Below are 18,089 nucleotides of genomic sequence, written 5' to 3'. Positions count from 1 at the left end.
CTGTTTCTGAGAGTCAAGTTATTGTAATTATCCTGAATTGCAACTAATCAATGAAAAGAATGGCACCACAGACTAAGTTACCACAAATGATGCTCTGTATGCTTTAGGAATTAATTATGAGTATATCTGTACAGGTGAGACACATATTTTTGCACTTACAGCTACATGACATGCAAGCACTAAAATAACATATTGAATTGAACATACAGATTGAGCATCCCTAATTTTAAATCCGACATGCTCCAAAATTCAAAACTTTTTCAGCACCAACATGATGGTACAGGTTACCCTAAACACCTTGTTGTAACAGTAAATAAATATAAGAAAATGATTGCTTGAAAAAAAAAATGATTGCTCGTCGGTAGCATGTAAATTCAGAGTCAGAAATGATAGTGGTGTCAAACAACCACAGATTGTCCACATAGGTGGCTGAGATAGTGACAGTTTTGCTTTCTGGTGGTTCAATGTACACAAACTTTGTTTCATGCACAAAATTATTAAAAATATTATAAAATATTAGGCCAGGAGCTGTGGATCACACCTGTAATCTCAGCACTTTGGAAGACCGAGGTGGGTGGATCACGAGGTCAGGAGTTCAAGACCAGCCTGGCCAACATGGTGAAACCTTGTCTCTACTAAAAATACAAAAATTACCCGGGTGTGGTGGCGGGCGCCTGTAGTCCCAGCTACTCGGGAAGCTGAGGCAGGGGAATTGCTTGAACCTGGGAGGCGGAGGTTGCAGTGAGTCAAGACTGCGTCATTGCACTCCAGCCTGAGCAACATAGTGAGACTCCCTCTCAAAAAAAAATAAAAATAAAAATATATGTATATAATAAAATATTATTTTCAGGCTATGTGTATAATGTGTATACAAAGCATAAATGAATTTTGTGTTTATATTTAGGTCCCATCTCAGGTATTCCAGAGTATGCTAAGTATTCCCAAGTATTCCAAAATCCAGAAAAATCCAACGTCTGAAGCACTTCTGTTCCCCGGTATTATCGATAGGAAATACTCAACTTGTATATACCCACATATATTTTTAAACATATATAATTTCTTATATTTTATCTTGCTTGACTCTACAAAAGATATTAGAATAAAGATACAAGAACTATTCAAAATGCAAACATCTATAACCCCTAGTTTATATTGGCAATTATAGACAGCAGTTATTAATTAAGAGCTAATTAACTGAACTACTTTTATGTGTTTCAACCTATTTTCATTTATTACATAATTTTTAATTTACTAAATATGTACTTAGCATGTATATGTAAACCTAATAATGTTTCTGGAATACTAGCAGATCCATTCTGACATCAACATCCAGATTGTTGCCTTTTATTGTTAGGAAAACCACACAAATGTGATGCAATGGCACAGGTCGTATCCTGACGGTGGTGGTAATTCCTAGTCTTCCCAGAGAGGCTGCAACCAAGTGGCATGTCACTGCAGCGGCAGATGAACCATTTAAAAGGAAGCATTTTGCTTCGAAGAAGAAAGCTAAGGGTTTTCAAATGGAATGTAAAGCTGTGGCATCCAGTTCTGCTTCCAGTGCATCAGTCCTCATCTCTTTACAATGAATGTCACCTTCTACCTCCTTACCTGATGTACATAGCACTCTAGAGGACCTGATAACTGTACTTGTACAAGAAAGGGGAAGAACGTAAAATTCACCAAGTTCCACCATTGTGTTTTAGAATATTCTATTTAAAGATACAACATTGTAATGCTGAACTTCTGCAAGCAGGTAAGAAGACCATTCGAAAGGCGAAAGGAAGGTACAGATTGTGGAGCAACATCATATATGCTCATCAGACAGACAGAATAACATAAGCAGCATGGGAGACTTTTGCCCCTTATCCAGTCAGAGTGTAGGATGAGAGATAGGAATCCACTGTTTCCACTGTTGTTCTCAGCTCTTTTATATCTTCTGTGTGAACCTCTTACTACTCTATGAGTGATTGCAGAGTTTAAAGCAATGCGTTTTTCCTACTCGATAGTCCTCTTTGTTATATTCCAAACCATGTTTAATGTATAATGATACACACATTATACATTCATACATGCATGTTAGTGAATAGGTTTGTGTACACAGTACCATGAATACTATTCTTTTTTTTTTTTTTTTTTTTTTTGAGGCGGAGTCTCGCTCTGTCGCCCAGGCTGGAGTGCAGTGGCGCGATCTCGGCTCACTGCAAGCTCCGCCTCCCGGGTTCCCGCCATTCTCCTGCCTCAGCCTCCCGAGTAGCTGGGACTACAGGCGCCGCCACCACGCCCGGCTAATTTTTTTGTGTTTTTAGTGGAGACGGGGTTTCATTGTGTTAGCCAGGATGGTCTCGATCTCCTGACCTCGTGATCCGCCCGTCTCGGCCTCCCAAAGTGCTGGGATTACAGGCTTGAGCCACCGCGCCCGGCCATGAATACTATTCTTTAGAGATGACTTACAGAATTTAAACCAACCCCAATATAAATCGGACTTCATGCTCCACACACGTAAGTAAAAGCCAAAATGTCATCCCCCACACCAGCTCTGACTCAGAGGGAAGCTCCATCATTTATGTTCCAAGAGCATTTTGCAGAAAGAGCTTTGATTCATAGTGCTAAGAGAAAGAAACACTCCAGTGTGCACTTGGCATATTTCACTGTATAGCTAGCTACCAAAGCAAGGGTTCTGAACCAAGAGACACATTTCATTCTCATCATGGAAGTCAAGCTCAAGAATCAGAACATTTTGCTGACCAACTGGTTAATTTCCAATTTAAGCAGCAATGGGAAGTTCCCACTCTTTCCAAGCCAATGAAAGTTTTGGTTTTTGTTGGACCAACTTCATGTAAATGACACTGACTGACAGTTGATTCAGAACAATCAAGCCCAATTTGATGTACTATTCCTTTTATCAAATTAGCCTAAATTGCATGCAAACCCCCTCAGTGGGTTTTAAAATGCAGTTGTATGTCAGACCTTGCTATAGGTGCATTTGAATTTAATATTTGCAAATTAAATTGTACGTTGAACATTTTATGGAAGTTCACTTTTAAAATGCATTTCCTGCATCAGATATTTCTAAAGTAAAGTGAATAACTACCTGCTCATTTATCTTTTTGTTTGAATACGGATTTTAATATACTTAATTTGTTTAAAGCAAAAACCTTTCTAGAGCTAACATTTTATCTTTAGGACTTTTGGGGATTGATTGTTTATTTGCAGGCTAAACAACATAACAGTTATGTCCCACCAACATTGTGGTATTATTATCTTTACATTGCAGGGAAGAGAGCAAGGCACAGATGCTTCTGGTTATGATTCCAAGATCAGTCACCTGCCTCCTTCATGGATAGTAAGGTAGAGAATCGTTGTTATCTGAGTTCTGGTTCAGTGTCCTTTTCACTGCTCTACTGTCTACTGCAAGAAGAAAGGGAAAGTAGGTGTATGAAAAATAGAGAAATGGTTACTAATCATGTAAGTCATGAGAAAGCCTATCAATGGCTTTGAAATAGCTCATAAAGGGAAAAACAGAGACTCTACTAATAAATTCAGTGCCTGATTAGCATAAATCTTTTTATAGCCTTGGGATTTTCCATGGTTTAATCCTTTGTGAAATAAAATGCGCCATAATGGTTTATAACACACCATCCTGTGGCAGGTTTTGTTTTGGGGAAATGATACATATGTCTTCATAAAACGAATGATTCAGAGCACATCTCTTTACACCTATATGCTTGTTTTTAAGGGCAGGGTCTACACATTCACATTTTCATGAATATGAATATGAAATATTGATTAATCCCTATTAATTTAACTAATATAAAAGATGGTGCTCTAAGATCCCAGCATTTATTTTTCCTTCACTTAGCCTGAAACAATACTACAAGGAAATTCAACTGGACATTCTCTAATAGATTTAAAACATGAAATAAAGAAAGCAATGAAAATGTGACAGAAACAAGCTCCTCTCATTCAGGAAGGAAGGAATGAAACAGACCAGACGGAATCTGATTGTTGTTCTACTAGGAGTAGTTTGAGAGAAAATATCAGCCTAGTAAAATGTATTTCCTTTTTGCATCTTGCCTACTTAGCTGCTGACATTCCACAGTCTTATATTATTCTCTGAATAAATTATACTCATTTTGTTTAAAAAATTTTTTACATACATTTAAATAGTGCAGTTTTCTGGGGAAGAGGAACTGCGCTGAGCTGTGCGTTATACTAATGGCTTTTGGTGCAGAATGAGTCATCATGGTTTTTATTTATTCATTCATCCTTGGATCCTTTTAAAAGTCTCCAAGGCCCTAATGACCATCATCATTATCATCAGTAAAAACTGCTTTCTGGTGAAAAGGCAATAGGCATTAAATTTAGAGGCAGCATTAAATTATCGGTAAAGAGGACTTGAAATAGTACTGCATGCATATTCCTGGACACAATATACTGAAAGTTCATATAGCAGCACTCAAGCAATCTTTTTTATAAAGTTTGTGATTAAGATATTCTCTTCTCTTTTCAAGGCAATACATTTAGCTCAGAAGAAAATAAAATATAGGCCAGTTTCTATGCTCCAGGTGTAAACACTGGAAGTCAAAGGTTTCAGCTGTAAGAAGGTTCTTAGGCCAGGCACGGTGGCTCACACCTGTATTTCCCAGCACTTTGGGAGGCCGAGGCGGGCGGATCATGAGGTCAGGAGATCGAGACCATCCTGGCTAACACGGTGAAACCCCGTCTGTACTGAAAATGCAAAAAATTAGCCGGGCGTGGTGGCGGGTGCCTGTAGTCCCAGCTACTCGGGAAGCTGAGGCAGGAGAATGGCGTGAACCCGTGAGGCGGAGCTTGCAGTAAGCCAAGATGGTGCCACTGCACTCCAGCCTGGGCAACAGAGTGAGACTCTGTCTTAAAAAAAAAAAGAAAAAAAAAACTCTAATTATAAATAAAACTTTCTAAAAAGTATCAGTATTAAAATTTTATTTCAAGCATTTCCCCTACCTACTTCAGTTCCTTGAATGTAATAAACATTGCCTAGTGAGTAAAAAACAGTGAGAAGAGTTTTAATAAACTTTGTCAAGTCTTTTTTGTCTCAGACGTATTTTAAATATCCCAATGTCATTCAATAAGCTAATAGAGGTCTTACTTCTCATGTAATCTCCAGCAACAGAATTAGACTAGATCCACAGGGCCAAAATCCACTCATTCAGGGATGAACTTAGCGTGGCATCTGAAAGTATGGGAAAATTAGTACCTTGTGATAAATCAAGAGCATCATTACACTTGGCAGTCTTCATAACTTTCCTTTATCCACAATCCCATCATAATTTGGGTAGTCGATAACATTCAGAAAGATATCAGGAAGAGAAAGAACTAGAGAAGTTGACTTCTTAGGTTTGTGGAAACATTGTAGGTTACTTCAAAGTCACCTACTGAATTTGAAGCAAGGCTGAGTTACAGATCATTATCTGCTATATATAAATGGTTCATTCTATTAAACTATCTGTCTAACCTTAGACGTTGCCAGATGTCTGATATTGAAGCAGGTGGTCTGGTATTTCAACTTTCTGCCTTGTGTGTGTGTTTTTTTTTTTTTTTTTTTAAAGGCGTAAAATCTCTGTATGGAAAAGCATACCATGTAATTTGCAGTGTAGCTTCTGTTACAGGCTGTGGTCAATGAATTTTCTAGCTCTATGAATGTGGTTCTTTTTTAATTTGGTAAAAATTTTTTTTAATTGAAAGTAAGTGTAACATATCTTTTTGAAAGCAACTGACAATCTCTTCAAAGCCTCAGTGTCCTGTTCTATAAAATGGAAATGCTAGCTAGCCTTGTTCACATTTAGGGTGGCTATAGTAATCAACTGAGACGATCTGTGTGAAATAGTTTTTGTTCGTTGTTAGGAATTGTACCAATGTAAGTTGTTGCTGTTGCTCTTTTTGTTATTCTTCTGAGTCTTCCAGTGGTTTTAAAAAGGATAAAATTGTGTTTTCACTCTTTATCACATTCTTTAATAAACAGGCTTTTGTTTGCCCACAGATTTTAAAGCATAATTTAAAGCTATGTCTAGTTTTATTGTTGATTGTTGTAAATAGATTTCCCTAATCTGGGTGTATAGTGAGGCAGAGGTTGTTGAAGAGAATTTGCTTCCATTGACACTCTAAATTCTTCCGGCTCTTCAGTACTTCTACAAAGTGGAAAATGACTTCTTTAATCAGAGCCTTCCTGTTGCCTCTTGCAAAGTCATGTCTTACCTCTCTTAAGCTCCTCTTCCCTGCTGCTTGAGAATGATAGCATTTTCTCCCTGCAGCTTGCCCCACCTCCCTTACCAGAGCAAATTGGCCGATGCCTCATCTCAGTAGCAGACTGATGATGGGGTCTCCTTTGGAAAGAATTCTGCAATTTCACATTTTTTTCATCATCCTTTTTGTTTTAATCCTTAACATTACAATTACTCACTTTTTAAAAGAACTCTGAATGAAATGTATGTAGTTTATTTTGCATTCTTACTACATTAATAGCATCTTTATTATCTTTTAACTGCCTATAAAACATTAATGGAGATGAAAACAAGATCTTGTACTTCTATGGTTCATGTTTTTGAGCTGGAAAATCATTCTTAACTCTCAGTATTATAAGAGAGGAAAAACATCTTTTTCCCTGTATTCTTCCAAGTTCTTGACTGGGGCTGCTTTAACAAAAGACAGATTAATAGGAAAAAGGCATACAAATTTATTTAATGTAAGTTTTTTTGTGACACAGGAGCCTTCATAAGAAGTGAAGACCCAAAGAAATGTTTATATCTGACCATTTTTATGCTAGGTTTGATGACAAGTGGAAAGTCATGGAAAAATCAGTTAGGACAAAGAGTGTAAAATAAGTGTAATAAATAAAGGGGAAGCCTAGGAAGGCCTGTTAGTTCTGATTTGCCTCAGTGTCCCATATTCAAAGGTAAGAATGCTCCTTTCCTCAGGGTAGAAGGAGGGCACCTCCCATGTGAGAGGCTTATAACCTGCTTCAGGAGAAAAGGCCAGGGAGAACTTCCTGTCATTTATCAAATTCCTTCAGCTTAAAATATTCAATATGCCAAGGTGCCATATTTTGGCATAAAATATTCTGAACCCCATCACTTTCAGAAGTTAAATAATGCTCTACACTGTCACCAGGTTTAGCATGTATGTTAGGTAATTTAATCTTTTTTGTTACTCTAAGAAACCTGGCCACAAATTAACTGATAATGAGGTATAACAGTTAAAACTTCATAGACATTTTGAATTGTATTGATAGCTGGGAGTTTCTGGACAATTCAAAACTTTCTAAATCTTGTATACTCTACAGACTTCTGAAGTCAAATTGCCGTCCTGAAATTTCAGTTGTTCAGAATTATATACTAAGATTAGCTGGTGAAGTAGACTTGGGTCTTCTAATTACTGATCACAATGACTTAAGAAAACATGTTTAAACTAATTAAAGGTTTAAGCAGTGTTTGCAGTGGAAATTACTTTTGGGCTCAGCATTTGCCCAATTCACCACACTAAGAACAAAATATTCTAATCCTTCAAATAGATTAAATTGAGTGCTGAAAAATTCAATTTCACACAGTATCTACATGTATATTTATATAGGACTGAAATTAATTATGTAGAACAATTTGAGTTTCAATACCTATAGTTATGGAATTTGGAAATGTAAAAAACGGAGAGCTTTTATTGTTATTGATATATTTGAAAGCTTCACCACCAACCCTCCTCTTCAGCAAATTTTTATATGGCTTTTAAAAAATTTCTTTAAAATGAATTTTAGTTCTCTATAAGTAAATCAAAGAGTGTTCTGCTAAAGTGAACTATATAATAAGATGAGGCATTGTTTCAACTGTACAAAACTGAGAATTCAATCTGACAAATATTTATTGGGGCACATAGATTAATAAGACAAAATCCCTGCCTACTTACAATTTAAGTCTTAGTATAAATACAATTTAAGTGTGTAATAAAGTTGTCAGACTGAGAGCTCAACTCAGTTCATGTGGTGGCAACTGTATTTGGGTGATCCTAATAGTCCTAAGTATTGATCTAGAAGAAGGCCAGTAGAGCAATTCTTATCATCCAATCTTTTACCCATGTTTGGGATAAGCCTTACTTTGGAGAAAATGTTATACATGTAAGTTTACCAAACAGGTAAGCTTAAGGGGAGAAGTGAATTAATTATTCTATTACAAAATAGGGGGGATGCTCTCTTTCCTAAAAGATTCATTGTTAAGGTCATTTAACTAGCAAACACCTGTAGTGGCATTAACATAGAATCAATTTTGCAAAAAAATCAATTTACATTTAATTTTCCAAAAGTGACAGCCCATAAGGCCAACGCCTAGAATGGTGATGATTATAGAGTGAACATTTTATAAGATGAGGACATCTTTCAAAAGTTGACATATTTGGTTGGCATTCACTGTTAAACTGACAGAGTACCTGATCATTCCCGCCAAGCCAAAGGCAAAGGGTAAAAATATGGCAAGGGACTCTTCTAAAATTTGGCTTCTTTTTCCACCCACAGAAACGCTATATTATTATAATTCAAAACAGAATATGGGCAATAAAATAGTTTTATACTAAACTGTTAATTTAGAATGAATATGTTAAAAAATAAACAAACAGTTGCTGACTGCATAAAGGAGAAATTTTCACTGCTGATACTTACAGATTTTTTAAGAAAGCAGTGATTTTGCCAAGTTTCATAGTTCAGGCGTTAGAACTCTGCCACTGCTCCAAAAAATAAAAATAAATAATAACTAGTTAAATTAGTGCTTGGGGAAATGGATTAGATTGTAATGTATGCAAGCAATTAAGCAACACTGACTTGATTCACTGGGATGTCTAAAATGGCATTTTAAAAAATGAAAGTAGCTAAATTTGGCCCTGATAAAATATATAGCAGCAATGGGTTAGGAATTTCGCAGTTTTGCCCAAAGAGTCCAATCAAACAACCCATATATTAGGTGGCCGTTAACATGCTGGCAGCTGAATTTTTTACGTCAGTTTCCAAGGTTGCACAGTAATTACATCTGCTGTGAGTCATTTTGGCAGCATATTTTATAAAAGTTTTACAGGTTTGCTGGGAAGTGATTATTCAAAGTCACCTTTTATAGATTCTACCATGAATATTAGACAATTCTTTGAAAATGTTAGTGTTTACCACTCACATTGCTTCTGGTTTAGGTGTAGCTGGTATTTGAGAGTTTAGTATAGTATATGAGTAGAACTTCCTTTTCTTTGTAGACCCTCTGTTCCCTAGCATTACTAGTTTATGTTCCCACTGAGCTACTGCTGGAACAAAATAAATCCAGTTGCCTTTTGCTGTTCAAGGCCAACCAAACAACCATGGAAAGAATTTGTTGTCCTGAGCATTTGTCCTAGCATGTCATTACATGGTAGTGATGTGCAATATCATGACCAGTGCAGTCCACAAAGGGGTTGCTCATTTAAAGTGCTGACGAATTTAGATGTAATATTTTTGTGCTTGCCCTTTTATTCTTATTACCAATTATATCCAGTCAGTGCCCAAAGATGTATTTGAGGCTGTGATTGGATAAACACTTAGCATAACTTTTAGATCCACTGCTTATTAAATCAAATATGCATTAGCTTATTCTATTTGCATTAGTACATTTTCACAGCTGAATGAAAAGTCCTGGTCATTTCTTCAGATTAATATTTTAAACACATCTTACTGTTTTGTTTCAGGGATGGCATCATATTAATTTTAGGCTATAAAGGCCAGGTAAGAAAAATAACAGGTTGCATTTTAGAGAATGTTGCATGATTTCACTTTGGTCAATATCAGTGTTGGAATTGGGGAATCGGTATTGGAATTCAGGAGGGGGAAAGATAAATAGCAGTAAAACTTGGGCTCTAGGGAAGGTTAAAAACTAAAAGGGAAGAGAACAAACTACTCTTGTTTTCTGGGATCAGTAGCAGCCTCAGCACAATCTCCAGCAAAGCCCAGATAATATGTGATACCTCTAGCTTAAAAGATGTGGGGGTCAGAAGATGATGGTTGGCATAGTAGAGCCAATGTTTTTCACCTTTCTGCTCACCAAGGATCCAAAAGGCAAATGCAGTTGTGTTTTCTCCATTTTCCTCACTCTTTCGCCATGGAAGTAAGCATGTTTGTAAGCTTTGCTGATTCCTCTGCCTTTGCCACCTTGAAATCTTCTGTTTACATGGTCTGCGTGTTGTGACCACTTGCTTATGGGGTTCCCTCACTTCTCCTCATTCAAAGGAGAACACATTTTTGAAATCAGATTTTAGACCTTAAAATTTACTAATAGCAATTTCTACATTTTTGGAAAAGCATTTGAAAACTGCTTATTCATCCAACACGTATCTAGAGAGCGTCTGCTCTTGGGTGGAGGCTCTTCTTAGCAGTGTGGGTTCGGTGGTAAAGACAAACATCTTGTCTTCATGGAGTCTACATTCTGATGGAAGAGAGTTGATTAAAAAATTATTAAAGTGCTGTGAAGAGAAAAAAGCAGGGTAAGGGAGAGAGAAAAACAAGTTAGTCACTATTTTAGATAAAACGTTCAAGAAAGGCCTTTGTGAGGAAGTGACATGTGTACAGACCTAGATGAAGTGGGGGAATGAGTCCTGCCACGCTCTGTGAGTAGAGTATTTCAGAAGGACTAACTAGCTCCTGCAAAGGCTTTGAGGCAAGAACACAATTAACTTGCTTAGAAGCAGCAAATGCAGCTAGAACAGAGAAAATAAGCAAAACTTTGGAAAGATGGAGATATAAACAGTGGCCGGATGATGGAGAACATTTGAGATCCTACTTAGGCAGCTGAATTTTATTCTGAATGTCCTGGGATGCCATGAAGGATTTCATGCAGGGAAAGTAGCATTTTCTGACTCATCTTTCTAAAATATATCTTGGCTGCTGTGTGGAGAATATTATGAAGGACCTAGGGTTGGGCATGTGAAAGACTGGGGATCCATTAGAAGACTGTACTATAATTTATGCTAACATTGTACATCTCTTGGGCTACATTAGTAGCAGTTGAGGTGGCAAGAAATAATCAAGATGCAGGGTATATATTGAAGACTTGATAGGATGTTGGTGAATTTGAATGAGGAATGCGGGAAAGAAAGTCAAGGATGGGCCCTGGCCCTTTAGCCTGAGCAAGTGCATAAATACTGGTGCCACTTATCAAAATGGGGTAACCTGCGGGGGAGCAGTTTGGAAGGCAAAGAGGAGTGTATTAGTTAGTTTGGGCTGCTGTAACAAAATACCAACAACTGGATGCTTAAACAACAGGAATTTGTTTCTCACAGTTCTAGAGGCTGAGAAGTCCAAGATCAAGGTACTGGTTGATTTGCTTCCTGTTGAGGGCTCTCTTGCTGGCATCTTTCTGTGTTTTCACATGGCAGAGAAAGAAAGAGAGTGAGAATGAGAGAGAAAAAGAGAGAGAGAGAGAGAGCACTAGCAAGCTAGCTCTTGGTGTCTCTTCTAAAAAGATACTAATCCCATCAAAGCAGAACCTCACTCTCATGACCTCGTCTAACCCTAATTACCTCCCAAAAGCTCCATCTCCAAATACCATCACATTGGAGATTAGCGTTTCAGCATATGAACTTGGGGGAGACACAAACTTTCCATCCATAACAAGGAGATATGGTTTTGGTCATTTTTCTGCTTTTCTTAACTGCAGGTGCAGACTTGTTTATCAGTCATTCAAGTAAAGATGAATAGTCAACTACAGGAGTATGGAGCTCAGGGAGAGTTTGAGAGAGGAGGTATAAATCCGGAAGACTTCTCATAAAGATTTAAAACCACAAAAGGGATGTGAACACCTAGGAAGTTGAAGGAGGAGGAAAAATGCCAAGGACTGAAAGAGTTGGCGGATTCAGTAAGGAGACTGAGAAGAAGTTCCTGAGGCAACAAGAATACTAGCAGAGTATTGTGTCTCAGAAACCAAAGAAAGAATACTGTGTTTTAAGAGAAGAGAGAGAGACAGAGCTTAATTGCGTCAAATGCCGTTGATGGGTCAAATAAGATAAGAACTAAGAACTGACCTTTGATCCTAAGTGAAATAACACAGGAACAGAAAACCAAATACCACAGGTACTCACTAGCAAGTGGAAGCTAAACATTGAGTACACATGAACACAAAGATGGGAAGAATAGACACAGGGGCCTAATGAGGGAGTGTGAGAGGAGATTGAGGGTCAAAAAACTACCTGTTGGATACTATAGGTAGTGATTTTGTCACTACCTGGGTGACAAAATCATTTGTACACCAAACTCCAGCAACACGCAATTTACCCATGTAACAAACCCACACATGTACCCCCTAAACCTAAAACAAAAGTTGAGAAAAGAAAAAATAAAGAACTGACTATTGACTATAGCTAGAAGGAGAACGCTGGGGATCCTGACAAGAATGGTTTCTGTGGGAAAATGGAGGAGACAGCCTGAATGGAGTGGGCTAGAAAGAGAAGTGAAGAGGTGAATAAGGAAAGCCTACACATGGAAGCCTTTTGAAGGTTTTATTTTGCTGCAAGGTAGAGAGAAGAAATGGGACAATAATTAGGATGTGTGGTCTAGAGAGGAATTTTTTTTTTTCAACTTTTAGTTTAGAGGCAGGGGATACATGTGCACGTTTGTTACAAAGGTATATTGCATGATGTTGAGTACAATTGAACCTATCACCCAGGTAGTGAGCATAGTACCCAGTAGGTAGTTTTTCAATCCTTCCCCCACTTCTTCTCCCTTCTTGTATTCTCCAGTCTATTGTTTCCATCTTTATGTCCATATGTACTCAGTGTTTAGCTCCTTCCTATAAGTGAGAACATGCAGTATTTGGTTTTCTTTTTCTACATTAGTTTGCTTAGGATAATGGTCTCCAGCTCCATCCATGTTGCTGCAAAGGATGTGACTTTCTTTTTTATGACTATGTAGTATTCCATAGTGTTTATCTACCACATTTTCTCTATCCAGTCCACCATTGATGGGTACTAGGTTGAATCTATGTTTTTCTTACTGTGAATAGTGCTGTGATGAGCATACAGATGCATGTGTCTTTTTGGTAGAATGACTTATTTTCCTTTCGATATATAGGCAGTAATGGGATTGCTGAGTCAAATAGTAGTTCTCAGTTCTTTGAGAAACCTCCAAACTGCTTTCCACAGTGGCTGAACAAATTTACATCCCCACCAACAGTATATAAATGTTTCTTTTTCTCTGCAGCTCTGCCAACACCTGTTATTTATTTTTTTACTTATTTATTTATTTTATTTATTTTTTACTTTTTAGTAGAAGCTATTCTGACTGCTATGAGATGGTATCTCTTTGTGGTTTTGATGGGCATTACTCTGATGGTTAGTGATAATGAGCATTTTTTCATGTTTCTTGGCCACTTGTATGTCTTAGAGAAGAGTTTTTTAAATGAGAGATACTACAGCCTGCATTTATGCTGATTCAGTAGAAAAGTCGAAGATGAAGACACAAGAGAAAGAATAGCTGTAGAAGTGAGTGGTCCAGAAGGAATGAGATGCATTGCAGAAGTAGAGGAGCTGGTCTTACCTGGGAATGCAGTTCCCATCGTAAAGGAAGAAAACGCAGAGCACACGGGGGTAGATTCCATAGTGGGAAGATAAAGTAATTCTTTTCTGATCTCTCAGTCTTGTATTGAAATAAGAGGCAAGTTCATTAGCTGAGAGTGAGGAGTAGAGAGAAATGTTGGAAGTTGGGGAAAAAGGAAAGGGTATGGGTGTGAAACACCAGCTTAAAAAAGTGGAAGTATACATTGACTATATAAATATAGTGAGATTGCTGAAGGCCCATTTAAGATCAGTAACTATAAATTTAAGATGAGGCCAATGAGTGTTTCTCTGTTTAAAATGAGCTTAGCCTGTGTTTTTTCCTAGCCAACTTTGCTACCTGGTGCAGGCAGATAGTAGGTGGAGAGTTGGATTTTTAAAGAAGGTTAGCAAGATGAAGATTTTTCTAGGTGAGTAAAGTCAGAGGTAGTCAGAAGTAGAGAGATAGAAGGGATTTTTTTTGTTTTTTGCTTTTTTATCATTTCCAGTATTCTTTTGCTAAAACCAGTTTCCCTAACTAAAATCCATTGTGTATGCTGGTATGTAGGCGTTCAATTTTTTCTTAGTCATGCCATAACTAAAAAATTCAAAAGCTGAAAAATAGCTTTCCCAACATAAGTACTATAATTTGTTCTATCTCCCACTTATTTAATTCAAGTTGAGAACTCTTTTTAAATTCCTTTTTACCAGTTGTTCTAGTTTTTCTTATATAATATATAACAGCATAAGCTGTAGAGAAACAATTATGGATGTTATTAACATTGGCACTTTTGAGTTTCAAAACAACTTGCTGTAAGAATGTTTAGAAAAATACCTTATTCATAAAAGGGGGTTTGTTTAAAATGAATCATATTACATTTGGTGAGTGCACGTAATTCCTTAATTCCATGAAAACCATTAGCAAATATAATTTTATTGATGAAGATAGCAATGCAAATACTGATACACTCTCCCCCAAATGCTTATATAGCCAATCAAGATACAAAAAACAAAAATCTTGGTTCGTTCCAGAGGTAGCCTTTTAATCTCACACTTTTTTCCCCCTCATTTCTGCCCTTCCACTTCCTTGAGAGAGGGACCAGCATGCAGAATAGGGGCATACAACAAAGAATTGGGCACCGCAGGAATGTGGAAGGCAGGAAGGCATCACAACTGGAGCCCAGGCAATGGCAGATGTCTTCTTCCCTTCCCCTGCCTTGTTGGAATATGGTAGTATTTAAGTATTACCCAGGGATTCTAAGACTGAAGATGAAAGTATTTTTAATAGAAAAAGAAAAGAGATTGTAAATCTAGAAGATCTGATAAGGATTTTTTTTTTTTTTTTTTTTTTTTTGGCTGGGTTGTTTTGGAGTCCTTCTTAGTAAATGCCTTTGACATTTGATTGCTACAGCTCAAATTCAGCCTAAAATTTAAAAGCCAGCCTTTCTTTCTGTAGGCTCTTAGTTTAAGAAGGAGAGTGAAGAGGAACATTTTAAATTCCTTTCTTCATTGTCCAATTTGTTCACAGAACAGGAATGGTCACAAAGATTCAAGGTCCATTTGCTATTCATAATTAAAGAGTAGCAATGCAGTAGAAGCATCCGTTCCGTGTGTCTCTCATTATTAGCTTGATTGTACATGCATAAAGCAGAAGAGCAAGAGGGAGCCTCAACATCAGGCATGTGGGCAGGATTGAAAGAAGATGCTGGAAATGAGGGGATGGAGTACCACAACCTGGTCTCTAAGACCTTCTGTTTTAATAGTCTCATGGAAACTTGTCTGCTTATGTATTATAGGGGTCCTTAATTTCTGGGGGATGGAGGTGCTCATGGACTCTGTTAAGAATCTAATAAAAGCTCTAATACCCCCCAAGATTTTATACATACACATTAATTTTGAAAATCGTGTCTAACATTCATAAAGCCAACATTAGAGATAACTGTGTTACATTACGTTAAAAATGCAAGCAAATCAATAAGTTATTTATGAAGTTCTGAACTTGATGTGAAGTGCAGTGATGCCTTGAGTATATTTTTGGGAAACAACTTGATTTTCTTCATTAATTTGAAAGGTTTATACACAGAAACAGAAAAATTAGAGCAACCCCTAACTAAAAAGTTTATAGTATTGTAGAGGAGGACGATCAGAATCATTCCCAGAGATTTTTAAGGCCTAACAATCTGCATTCACCCTTCTCAGCCTCAGTCCCATCCCAGGCTATAGAAACCTCTTTTCCGAAATACATTGTGTAATGATTCTGGTTAATCAAGATTCAGTTTACAAATCCAAAGTTATAGTGGTGTCTGTCAAATACTTCAGAAGATAATGTTGTAAAATCTCCAAAATTAGTTAAAAGAAGCATTTCCTCCAGGAAAATGTACACATTCAGGTCCTGTAAACTGGATATAATGTCTAAGCTGTGGTGCTGAGAAAGTTCTAACTCAGTGATAGACAGCTCCCATAAATATGTAGGTCAACACCTAGTTTCCATAAACACAGAGCACCTGTGACTGTATTTCTCTATTCGTGGCCCACTGGTTCTTTCCCGTGCATGAGATGTCAAATAGTAATTGTTGGGGCAAAGGGAAAAGAGAATAATCAGATCAAGACAGATAATCTGTGTCATCAAATTGAATCCAAGACAGAAACAGAGCCTGTCTCAGACAGCCAGAATGAATTTGCATTCTCTAGTCTTTAGGTCCACCTTGGGATTCCCCTCAAATAAGTGTGCCCCATCCCATTCCATATCCTTTCCATCCTCTACTCCCTTTAACCCCAGCACTCCCACACACAGAGTTTGAGAGGTGTTTGGAGAAAATTTTAAAGTGTTGAAAGTGTTGAAGGTTCAATAGTGGTGTTTTCACCTTATACTGCAAAAGAAGATATTTATTATTAAACTCTTTTTTATATCATACTATTTCTAATAAGAGACTTTAAATGTAACATTCCAGATGTTTAGGAAAAAAACATTTAGTTTATGCTTTGAAATGTTTATCTTCTTAAAAATAACTCCCCAAATCTTATTCAATTTGTTTATTCATATATTCTGCTTTCTTTTGTACAACGTATGCCAAAAACAAATAGAAAACTTCAGTCTCACAAACCAATTTTTGTACATTCTAATTGTAAATATGTATATATTATATTTCATACTTAATGTGAGAAAAATGTATTATGGTTTTCCTTAAGTCTGGGCTGGGTTTTTACAAAAAGGAAGACCATCAAGTATTCAGGATACCCTTAATTTCTCAAATGTCAATTTCATCAGAGGTGAAAGAAGATGAAATGTTTCAGTGTAATCTGTGGAGGGTACCTTGGTCAGAAACCTGGTTTGCTCCATATCACTAAAAAAGATAAGACTGTAATAGATACATTTTATTTCAGATATTTCAAACTAGGCATAGAAAACATAAACATTTTTAAAATAGTGGTCTACTTTATAAGAAATATAATGTGATTTCTACATATAAGAAATATAATGTGATTCAAAGTAATAATAGTAATGTCTCAAAATCGTGCCTTTCTCATTAAAGAACACAATTCAAATAAGATTGAACTTTATCTGTGGTTATCATTTCATGAATGTGACCCAGTCTCCCTCAAGCTGAGTGTCACTTTTGCATACACATTCAAACATGATAAATGTCATCTTAGCATGTGTTTCACATAAGGACAGGCAAGCCTGTGGCTAGCACAATGCAAGGCCTGGAGATGCGTAGTCTCCCTTTGCCCTTCACCTTGGGGTTCATGGACCAGAGCAGTCTGATGGGGTAGAAAGAGCAATGGACAAAGAGCTGAAAGGCCTAGTCCCATCTCTGGTACTTTCTAATCATTTCAAATTGGATGAAACCCTTAATCTCTCAGAGTTTCAATGTGCTTCCCTATAAAATGGAGGGCAATTATGCCAGCCTGCTTCATAGAGTTGTTATGAGAATAAAATGAGATAATGTAATTGAACATGCTTCAAAAACCGTACTACACACACATACAAGGTAAAAGAAAATCTGGATTCAAACTTTTATAGTTCTCTGGCTCTTGTTTGAGTTATGAGGAGTTTCATAAATCCAGTCCTTTTTTATGGTTAGCTCTAATACTTTATAATGATGCAAAAAAGATTGGGAAATGTGCACTGTAATTGTGCAAGAGAAGATCTGGTACTTTTTCTTTTCCATCTCAATTAACCTCTGCTGAAGGTCATAGACAGGCCAGAGATAAAGGTCCATTTTCCTTTCTGAATTTGTCCTGCCTTCAAATGTGGAAGGAAGAAGCAGCCAGTTGTAGAACATTACATTTTCCAAAATGCTGAGGGAAAAAGGACATTTTCGTCATGTGGCTCCCTTATTCACATTTTTTCTAAAGTAATATTTTTTGCTATCCTCTTTGCCTCTTTGTCTCAATCAAACTTATGAGTGTTTGATTATAATCATCTACAGGCTGGATATTTCTGCATGATATCTCACAGCAGTGTAGGGCCAATAGGTCTCCAGGGCCTCAGAGGTTTGATAGTGTTAAGGCTACTGTGAGTAAAAGGAACT

The 18,089-nt window shown here is 37.1% G+C and overlaps 1 protein-coding gene across 15 annotated transcripts in view; it reads left to right on the top strand.

Annotated features, from left to right (window-relative positions):
• Positions 1-18,089, top strand: part of DPH6 (diphthamine biosynthesis 6) — a 452,678-nt gene that overhangs the window by 376,887 nt on the left and 57,702 nt on the right. For 9 of the 15 annotated variants that reach the window (XR_012414753.1, XR_012414752.1, XR_012414744.1 and 6 more), the window contains one exon: positions 3,275-3,348. The exons of the other annotated variants lie outside the window; for them this stretch is intronic. The gene's annotated coding sequence lies outside the window, so the exon portion shown is untranslated. The remainder of the gene's footprint in view (positions 1-3,274; positions 3,349-18,089) is intronic. 15 annotated transcript variants of the gene reach the window in all.

The sequence above is a fragment of the Macaca fascicularis genome, chromosome 7 (assembly GCF_037993035.2).
Source record: "Macaca fascicularis isolate 582-1 chromosome 7, T2T-MFA8v1.1".
NCBI classification, from domain to species: domain Eukaryota; kingdom Metazoa; phylum Chordata; class Mammalia; order Primates; family Cercopithecidae; genus Macaca; species Macaca fascicularis.
The sequence above is the reverse complement of the archived record's forward strand: the minus strand, read 5'-3'. Positions and strand labels throughout refer to the sequence as shown.